Below are 11,362 nucleotides of genomic sequence, written 5' to 3'. Positions count from 1 at the left end.
ATCTATTTCATACCAATCTATCCTGCATTGAGGATAGGCACATCCCTCAAACAGTGATGGATGAAGGGAGCAGACCAACCAACATTATTTTTATCAACCATGCAAGCTTCATGATAAGTTACGTTCATTTAACCAAACCTCTTGGTTACACATTTTGGGTTGTTTAGTTGGGTTATTGGTTTTATTATTTGTTTTAGTTATTATTATGTTAATTTGGTAACAGCCCAACATGTTGTTTTAGATTTTTTTTTAACTACCTGATTTCAGGTATGTAAACACACTGCTGCACTGATGCCAATAATAATAACAACCAATAATAATAATTATAATAATAATCATCATCATCATCATCAGTTTTTAGAGAGTGTAACTACATAACTTTATATAACTTTATAAGCTAAGCATTGGTGGATGGTAATGTTAGCTGGTGTACCTACGCTCCTTAGCTAGCTAGCTACTATCTGAAGTAGATAATATTAGCTACGCAGTTCAGCTAGATGACAATGTGCTACAATTAACCTTAGATAAACAATGTAATGTTTTTATGGCAGTGTATCTGCTAACTCTCATGGGCTGCTTCTGTCACATGGTAGATTAGAGTAATCAGTGACCGTTGTGTCTTAACGTTAGGCCAAAACATATTTATGTATTGTTTATGCATTGTAAATGTATTGAATTATGTCAGAGAGGAAAATGTGTGCCCATATTGTTATACTGAAATTATTGTTATTATTGTATTTGGACATACTATGTACTGTATCTAGACAGTAAAGTGAACTTGCTTTATTCAGCACTTTGTGTCTGCTGATTTTCCAGTCCAGATTTTTTTCTTTAACTTAAGGGGCTTTAATGAGCAATTTACAAAATAGATTCAATGATATGAGTGTCCTGCTTCTTGAACACGGCTGTAGACCCAACAGCAAACAAGGAATGACTGGTCTATATGTATAACGCTCACTGAACTTGAATTACGCATGAACGTAGGACATATACTTGGCCCCTGAATAAATATATGTTAAATATGACCTCTTTGTAAGCTGATTCGCATATTAACACCAGAGCACATTTGATTATGTGTAAATGCATGTGGTTAAAATCTTATCAGAATACAAGACAGATACAAGACAAATAAAACAACCAGGTGTAAAAGAGCTCGCTGATAACACAATGATAACACATGGGTGTTTCATAGCAAAATCAATGTGTTTATTTGTTCAAGTGTGTCATAAACTCTGTTTTTTTTATCCAACTTTAAGTGTAAGAGCAAATGCATTAAATTTAGCATCAACTCTGACGATTTTGGGACGATTTCGCTGTTCCATCTAATTTAATAAATATTTGTTTTAGTCTTAGGACAAGCTTGTAGCTCTTAAACATAAATTTTCTTTACACACCAATGATTCATGATGGTTTTGGTCATGATGGCTTGATTTTTAAGATATGCTAGACAGTAGCAAATTCTTAAGGGTTTTTCATCTAAATACACTTAACCAGATTGTTTCTCTACCTTTTTAGAAGATAAGAACCTTTATCTAACAAACCCTCTCAAAGAACTCTTCCTTTATGCTTTCTTTGAACAAACTAAATGTAAAATAACTCACTTTAACACACAGATCAGAGCTGTTATTTTCCTGATTTCACTTAACTTCTCACTTACCATGTGCAATCTTTTACACTATTTTCAAAATGCATATCATGCTAATCAAATATTCAGACATCACTCTGATGTGGTACCATGTTCAAAAGCACCTCTCAGTATTTTAATAACCGTTTTACAGATTACTTCCCTGAATTTAAATCTCATTCATTTTCATAATGCAATCTTGAGGAGGACGTGTGAAATAAAGTGCCATTATGTTGTCAGCTAATTAGCTAGGCACTTTGCCTAATACACAAGTTATGTAAAACAGTGTTTAGTCAAGTGCAAAAGTTTGCACCCTCTCAGGACAAAATGAAGAAATGTAGTTTACACAAAGAAGACATTCAGTTTTTTAGGGTTCACATGTTTCTATAGCATCACAAAAGTAGTCAGATGATGCATGGTAAGCTTGTAATAGCCTAATCACCTTGTGTTTTGGATGGTCGTCTTGCTACAGAACACCCACATGGCAAACTTTTGTCCTCATCTGCAAGATCTAAAAGTGAAGGCACAACACTGGAGACATTTGAAGGCAAAAAAAAAAAACAGTAATGCATTAAAGCAGTCACAGTACACATGTGTAATTTAAAATATAAGTGTTCACCAGTGAAGTTTTGCTCCAACAGAACAACAATCTGCTTAAAAAACAGTCTCAGGTCATTCCAGTTTCAACATGCTTGTGTACATACAGTATCGACACGTGCAGAGCAGCTCTATACACAGTATATTGTGATTTTGCACTTTGATTCTTTTGGCTTTTTTCCAAAGTAACCACCATAACACAAAACCTGATCAATTAGTGATTGAACTCAATGACCTAGCAGTCAAGACCGAGCTTGCCAAAGCAGATGTTCAGCGATTGGCTCGAAACAGGAGTCTGGCTCTTTCTCAAGCACCAGAAATAACTCTGTGTGCTTCTGTTATTAGAGTCAAATATCAACAGATCATTTTCTCTTGCAGTCTGAGAAATGTGATCATGTACATTCTTTGTACTTTAAATGTAATACAGTTAAGCATTTAGTTCTATTAAATGTGTTCTCTGGAACTTTGGAGGATGATTAATCTCAAAGTTGTGTAGCTTGTACAATCTTGTACAGCTTTTTACTCATTTTTAAAACATTGTTTTTTGTATATAAATAGAAAGAAAGCCTTTATTTGTCATATATGCATTACTGTACAGTGAAATTCTTCTCTTCACATACCCCCAGCTTGTTAAGAAGTTGGGGTCAGAGGGCAGGGTCAGCCATGATACAGCACCCCTGGAGCAGATGGGGTTAAGGGCCGTAATCAAGGGCCCAACTGTGGCAGCCTGGTGGTGCTGGGGCTAGAACCCTTGACGTACTGATCAGTAACCAGGGTCTTAATTACTGAGCCATCACTTTTATTAGTCATTGTAACTCACTGTACAAAAAAATATCTTTTTTAAATAATCTAACACGTCTTTTACAAAATCCCTGAAGGGTAATATGAAAAAAAAATGCATTGAGTAAATTATATTAGAAATGAATCAAGTAATTTAACAGAATTAGCTGAAGCTTAGTTCTCTCTATAACAACAGAAGAACACGTTCATTTTCATCCAGTAGTCGAGGAACCAAGCAGGACCAGGAAAGGTGGATAGTTGGGACATAATAGTGACTCCATTGTTTGAGAATTGGGTCAGATCATTAACAAAAGCTAGCCATATTAATGAAATAAACAATAAATACTTGAACAATCACGGCTACTTTTAACTAGCTAGCTTGCTTGACATTTTAGGTATGTTCTTAACTCTTTAGAGGAATAAATATTTCTTCATTTCTTTTGCCTAGCTAAAAAGAAACTCGGGTATAAAAACTGTTTCTGAAGTTCCACTTATAACTGAAATGATCAGTTATTAGTTATAAATTATCACTTATAACTGATGTGCAACTTTTAGGCCTAGAAGTCATATATATATTAATACAAATCTACGTACAGCATTTTACCTTTCACAACTTCACTTTACCTTGAAATATAATCATTAAAATACTTCAAAAATTGCATTTTTGCATTAACGTGTGAACCTATTTAACATCTCATGCTTGAAACTTCTTTTCCCATGAGTCATCCATTATATGTTATGAAAAACGTACATTTTAGTTTATTGACTTAACCCTGCTACCTGAACACATTTACTCCTAGGAAATATTTGGAACATTGCACAAGTCACATGTTCAACAGGAAGTTGCACCATCTGAATTTCCTTAAGATCGTTGGAAGAAAAAAAGTACAGTATGTTCTCTCTTTTTTAAATTTAGTGGTATTGTGATGAGGTAACTTTGAAGATAGAACCTTGTTTAATTTTGAAAAATTGTCATTTTAAGTTAATTGTTAGAAAGTCCTTAATGGCCTTTAGAAAGTCTTTAATGGTCATTAGCATGGATGCAGTTAACCACGGTTACTCATTTAAAAGCAAACTGAAGCAAAGAAACCTTGCTTGTTTTTCTATTACTATAATGCTGCAGTTTCCTCTGGGATCAATAAAGCCTTATCTATCTATCTATCTATCTATCTATCTATCTATCTAAACATGAGTTGTTGCCCCAAAAAAAGGTTAACACAATGTTGAATGGTTAAATGCACATTTTCTTAATCAGTTTCTGTTCACCTTGTGTCCTCAAGGAAAGAGCAAAGTCCCTTCAAAACAACTACAAGCAAAGTGTGTGTGTGTGTGTGTGTGTAGGATAATGCTAAGTGTGTGATCAATGATAGGGCTTCTATTAGGACAGACAGTAAATTAAAGTATATCATGAAAGTCATATTTTACTTTAGTAGTCTGTCGCACACGTCATTAACCATGTCTTCTGTCTAATTGTGTGTGTGTGTGTGTGTGTGTGTGTGTGTCTGTGTTAATATTTTAATTTATAATGGGGAACAAGAATTTGTGTGCATTTACATCATTATCCAGCCATCTTTGTACTCAGGGATGGACATAAAGAGGTTTTGTGTGCTGTTAGATTTTAATTCATAGGCTAGTATGCTAGCTAGTTCTTTCTTCTCTTTTCAACACCCAGCCAAAGAAAAAAACTTTACTCACTTTTGACTTAAACAAAAGTTTACACTTTGTAGGCATATTTAAACAAAATGCGTTTCACAGTGGTACAACGTACCTAGACGTTGTAACTATAGTGCATGCTATTTGTTCTGAATCCGCCACCTGCTGCACTACACACGTCGGCTTTTACTAAAGATGCTATTAAGACTTTTATGTGTGATGTGAAGAGAAACAATTGCTACCTTTTTGTCAGGGGGGTAACAATGACATGCTACATCACTTTCACATTTCCAAATCATGTCCTAAGGGTGAGAATTTATAAACGTTTGTGTCTGTATTCATGCACTTAACTAGCTAACTAGCTTGCCATACATTATTACATTGTTAGCTAAAACTAATTAGCTAATAAAAATTAGCTAAGACTAATTAAATATAAATCACTAATTAATTTATGATTTGTCACTACTGATAATAGGAACGTAGATGTGTGTGAAAAGCAGTGTTTAACTGCAGATTTTATTTTCAACAAGGTCTCACAAAAATGAGTACATCTACAAATAAAAAACAAGCCAGCTTCTTCGTAACACTTGTAGTCTAAAAGACTGGTTTATTGTTTAAACAAAAAAAAATGTAAATCTAATTATCAGCATTTCAGGAAATTCTTCTTAAATAATCATCTGAATCAGGATAGGAATGAGGATTAGAAGAATTTTTTTGTTTAATTAAAAATACACACTCTAATAAGCGTGGTTTATAAGCAAATTGGTGTATGTGTATATCATAACGCGAAGTGGGCGGAGCTTAGATCCTTCATCAAAGTTGCTACGTTTAAGATAATGCAGTAGACAAAAACAGCAAGACATTTTTTCTGTTCGGTTTGATATTTTTATTATTAGAATTTAAGAAAAGACATGTTAAAGAGAAAATTTATCCAAAATCCAATGAGAAATGTTTGACATAACCAAATTTGTTGTTTCTACCTGCAGTGTCTTGCCTTAAGAGCCTTTCTATATAGCAACAGTCTTGCCTCAGGACACTGGAGTGGTGAAAATAACAGTGAAGTCATCAGGGACTTTTTTTTCCCCCCCACAGCTTTTCCCAGCATAAATATATGTAATATGGCAGGCTAACTTTAGACTTTAACCACCTTGAGGACACTTAACCTCTTACCCACTTTCTGTGTGTCAGCACTCTTGACATGTTTTGTTTTTTCCGACATCCCAGAAGATGAAAGTAGAACTCGGACATGAACAAAGTCAACAATATTTTCTGTTAAGATTACTGTTTATGTACCCTGTGTCTATAAGTGTGTGTGTGTGTGTTTATGTTTGATGTGTTGGTCTGTAGGGAATAGCACATCAACAGCAGCTCCAACAGATAATCACCACGTAACCATAAACACAATTATAGCGCTAAGAACACATGCTAAGTGCTGACCTCAGTCTATTCAAATAAACAATTCTGCACACTGAGGACATCCTTTTAGAAAAAAATTGTATGTTGTGCAATAAAACTAAATAAAACGCTCACACAAGAAGCTTAGTGGAATTACTGATATGAAACACCACACACTTGCACACACACAAATCTGCTAAGTCATGGATTTTGTAGTAAAGTGCTGAGTGTAAGCATAATGACTGTTCATTCCTAAAGCATGAAGACGAAGACCTGTAGAAAATGACCAAGTCAGCAAACATCCAGCAACATTAAGGACAAATACACAGGATTGCAAAAATCAGGCTTTTGCGTTGACTCATATGCAGTTTGTTGTTATTCATTATGACTAACTGAGATGTCTAGTGGTCATGTGATTTTGCAATAACGGCTAAAATCTATCAACATCTAGACAATCGAAGTGTTAGAATTGAGCAGTGCATTGTATCACAAGGTCTCATCGATGACATTATAAGAATGCCACACACTAAAAGACAGATAGGGAGCTGCATTCATGATTTCTAATTTATTTTAAGTGTTTCGAGTCTATAATGCTCTACTGGGTTCATGCCGTGTTTCCTCTGAACACCAAATATGACAAACAGAAAAGTTATAACTTTTGTATAACTGCATGAATCTATAGTCTGGGTGAGAAAGAAATCAGCTCCAGCCTAGATTCTCTCTTCTTCACACCATTGTGTGTGTTTTTCTTATAACCGTTAGTGGTGCTGTTGTCCTCATTTCCACAAAATTTTAAAAAAGAATCCACTTCAAGCCAATTAGTAATGATGTGGAGACCAAATATTGATCATTTTGTCCTTGAATGAGAGGGAGGGCTTAAAAAGATCCAAAAGATCCAAAATGGAGGAAGTGCTGATTTCTGCAGGGGGCAGATATTAGATTTTTTAAAATAATGCAGTATTTCCCATCTGACTATAAATTTCGTAAAATAAGCTGGGGCTACACAATTACTTGGGAGGCTGCATTAGGTGCTAAAAATGCATTCCTTTTATGTTCTTTACCAGACAAGTAGGCTAGCTTGGAAATGTTTGCTAGCGATAAATATCATCAAACTCTCAGTCTTCCAAATTTCATTTCCTCCAAAGCAGGAAGTACTCTTCTCTGTTGTTTCAGAAGATTGCTAATCATGGCTAATTAATCCATCTACACGATACATCACTTGATATCTTTTGTACACTTTTCTGGCCACAAGCTTAAGAATCTTGAAGGCTACAATCTGATTGGCTGTCTGCACTTCCATGTGCTTGTTTTTTGGCAGCAAGATATAATCACAGGACTGAACTAAGTTCCCCTGTTTATTTAAGTTACTGAAGAGTGTTGTTTGAAGCAGTTAGTGGTGAGTAAATAAGATCTTGTCTGTAAATGTAGGCAGTTCTTGGCCGGGTTTATTAAAGAAATGTACCAGACTCTCTGAAGAATGCTGGGGGTCTGACTTATGAGTGCACTTGTTCAGACTAGCGTTAAACTGCAATCTGCACTGAAATAGAACATGTTTATTTGTATTTTATTCTTCCAGACCTGACATCATCTTGCCTATTTTGCAAGTTGATGTGAACTTTACATTTCTTTTTCAACTTCAGTCACACACTCTGTCTCTTATGCATGCACACACACGTTCGATTTAAAGGCCCACAGGTTTCAGGTTCCTCCAGGAAGCTGAGTACACACCTATTTCTGGGAATAATATCTGCACATATCCTTCCTACACGAGTAGTAAAAGTTTTATGTTATGTGATTTGTTGCACGTGCAGAGTTTTCTGTTATCATTTATTATTGTTTCACTTTTCATTCAGTATGTTTTTAATTAGAGTTTGAACTTATAAAATTCATTCTACTTTTTCTTTCTGGTTTTTTTGCAACAGTAGATTGTAGAATATGCATAAAAATACCATATTGCGATTACATCTTTCCAAATTGTTATACATTTTCAAATAATTAAACTGATGACGTGTCATATTTATCAAAAATCCCTCACAGAAAACTTATCTGAAACATCTGAGATGGTCAGGATGTTTGCAGAATATAATAAAAAATGTAATCGATTACATTTATATTCATTCATTTTCATTATTGGCCATCCTTTCTGCAATATCAATATCTGCAAAGGCCAATATTGCAGTAACGATTAATAAATGATGTATTGTGCAGCCTTAACATAGAGTTAAGAGAAAATGACAGAGATTTACAGAAACACTCTAATGACTGTAAGAGGTTCTTTACACAGCTGTGCATAATGACATTTTCTGGTTTGGGAGATTTAACAGCAGGACGGTTTTGAAATCATGTAATAACCGAAGACAGATCTTGTGCGATTATGGTTTAGCTTGCACATCTATCCTTGCAGGAGGACAGCTACAGAAAGTAAACTGACTCACAAACAGATTATGACTTCGTCCGCAGTTATTAACACAGAGATAAGACATCACACACAGCCTGTTGTTTGTTAGAGGAGGCTAATTATTAACAAATATACTTATAAAGAATCTGAGCAATAACAATCTCTAAGATAATCGAGAATGCGAAGATCAACAATCATAATTTATCCACATATTTTTATTATTCTTGAGTATCTATGAAACATAATTGAGTTTTTTCCTGCTCTCCAACTCACAGCCTGTTTTCCTGAGCTGAAAAATGTTCATCAGTGATCTTTCTTCCATGACAAAACCTAAATCATAACTAAATTATAATTTCAACTTTTGCTTAAAAAAAAAGGAAAGCGACATTTTCCTCAAGGAATAAAAGTGAGGTCCAGTCTATTAATTTAAAATGAAACTTTTCCAGTTGATTGATGATAAAGTGAAACCTTTCCAGCCTACTGATTAAAAATGAAACTCTTCCAGTTGATAGGTTAAAAGTGAAACTCTTTCAGCTCCCAAAAGATTTATTGTCTTTTTTTCCTAAACCGAATAAAATTTGCATTATTTCTGACAAGTGTTTGTTCTTCTTTTCTTAACAAGGGCTAAAATTGTTTCATGGAATCATACTCTACCTTCTAATTATCAAAACAACATTACAGGTGGATCCTCCCTGTCATGCTGCCTCATAAACACATCTGACAGTCAAACTAGTGACTCACCATTCACACTAACAAACAGCTCAGATGTTGGAAAGAAGTTTCCACTGAAGCATTTTGATTAAATTACACTGCAAAAGAAACTGTATTGCTGATATTTAGTAAAAAAAAAAAAAAAAAAAAAGTGGTATTGGTGGTGGGATGGTGGTGGGATGGGCAGCTCATATATGTGAGTCGACTCCTAAAAGAGCCAACGAGTCAATGAGCCGACTCGTTCACACATGACACATCACTAGACGGATATCAAATGGCTAATTCACCTGTGTGTCTGGGCATTTTGCCATGTCCCAAACGTGACTATGCTAATTACAGACTGGGTGTAAAGTGCAGGGTGTAATAGGAGAGTTATAGGGTGGCAGTTTTTGGTCACAGATCATGTTTTACCACACTGAATTTAGTCAAGGCAGCAGTGAGCGTGTAAGGATTTGTGGCCTACTCTAATGCTACAGAGAGGATTACTGTCTCAAGTTTTTACATCAACTGACTCAGTCTGTACTTGTCTTGCTTCGTAGAAGGTTCTGCAATTCTAGAGCCATTTTTGCTTATTATTAATTACAAGTTGTAACAATGAGATAACTACATAAAAAAAAATCAGTGAAGCTCTCCAAGACTGACAAACAGCCTACAAGAAGAAGAAGAAGAAGGTTTCTCTTCCTCCAGTCAAATTTTTTTTTTTTTGGTTGTCTTTGTTTCCTTCATTTGCATGTGTATTTAATCGTTGTTGTATAATTAAGAAAAACTAAAGAAGTTTCTTTTTAAATTATCCGAAGGATCTATTTAGCGAAAGACACTTTTTTAAGTAGCTTTAAATTACTACAGTTGTTAATTTTGTAATGAACACTGGGCTGCTATTGAACATTTATATTGTGTCTGTCTATATATTAAGGATTTCTGGAGTAAAATGGTGAAAACATATGCTATTGCCTTAATTGTAATGTGACATTTCCCCCAGGTGAGGTATATTTATAAAATGTAGCCTATTTTTATGTTTAATATGTGGGATGGATGCATTTTTTTGTATAGACTGTAAAAACATTTGTGTGTTCTAGCCTAGTATAATTAAAGAGAGAGATAAATTTTCCTATTTATTTATGATTAATCTTATTACATTAACCTGTTTTTAACCTTATATTTCCCCTGTGATATTTGCTTTGGCAATAATGTAATCTAACATTTGTGCCAATAAAGCATTGTTGAACTTGAACTTGAGAGACTTGAGAGAGAGAGAGAGAGAGAGAAAGAGAGAGAGAGACTTCCTAATGAAATTGAAACTGGTGAGACTGTTTAGCTGTGTTTCATTTTAATCTTTTACTCAGACTGTTCATCCCAGGAGATCAGCAGTTTCTGAAATACTCAAACCAGCTCATCTGAATGATCACAAATCCCCACAGCCACGCTCCAAAATCTAGTGGAAAGCCTTCCCAGAATGTTATTATAAGAGCAAAGGGGGAATAAATCTGGAATGGGATGTTCAACAAGCACATATGGGTGTGTCCATATACTTTTGTCCATGTAGTGTTCATCATTAAGTGTAATATTACTTTTAAAGCTATTTAACACTGCATACTTTTCATATGAGCAAAACATAACTATATCAAATTTATAGGTAACTTTGAACTATAGCTTAATCAGAACTGTTGCGTTAAGTATGTATATGTATATTGTCATAGGTAGTTGCTGTACTTGGCAGTTTTGAATACTGAAGTTATAACAGTTTAAAATACAGGATAAAGTTTTGCCTCCAGCTGCCGAAACCCGGGATCGAACCAGGGACCTTTAGATCTTCAGTCTAACGCTCTCCCAACTGAGCTATTTCGGCGCGGTGGTATGACTTGTGCTGTGTATGACGCCTTGTCTGCAAAAGGACACGAGCGCCTGTTACGTGCACATTTGGGTTGTTGTCCAGCGGTGCCCTCTGCTGGTGATTAATAGGTAGCACAGCTGCCTATAAAAAAATAACCAGCGGAATGTATTATAAATAAATATATTTTCAAATAAATAAATTAAGAAAAATGCACCTAGCAGTAAAGGATAAAGATAAAAAGGAGAAAGTCATGTAAAAAAAAAAAATTTAGAAGCGTGGAAGATAAAAATGGGAACACAAATATGATTTGACTTTCTAGGGCAAGGTAGTTTTGTAAAAAAAAAAAAAAAGAATACATTCATTAGAGACAGAG

At 34.8% G+C, this 11,362-nt stretch overlaps 1 non-coding gene across 1 annotated transcript; it reads right to left on the bottom strand.

Annotated features, from left to right (window-relative positions):
• Window positions 1-10,931: 10,931 nt before the first annotated feature.
• trnaf-gaa (transfer RNA phenylalanine (anticodon GAA)) lies at window positions 10,932-11,004 on the bottom strand. Its single transcript has one exon. It is a non-coding gene; the product is annotated as a tRNA-Phe (tRNA).
• Window positions 11,005-11,362: the final 358 nt, after the last annotated feature.

This window comes from Pangasianodon hypophthalmus, chromosome 2 (genome assembly GCF_027358585.1).
Source record: "Pangasianodon hypophthalmus isolate fPanHyp1 chromosome 2, fPanHyp1.pri, whole genome shotgun sequence".
NCBI lineage: Eukaryota > Metazoa > Chordata > Actinopteri > Siluriformes > Pangasiidae > Pangasianodon > Pangasianodon hypophthalmus.
The sequence above is the reverse complement of the archived record's forward strand: the minus strand, read 5'-3'. Positions and strand labels throughout refer to the sequence as shown.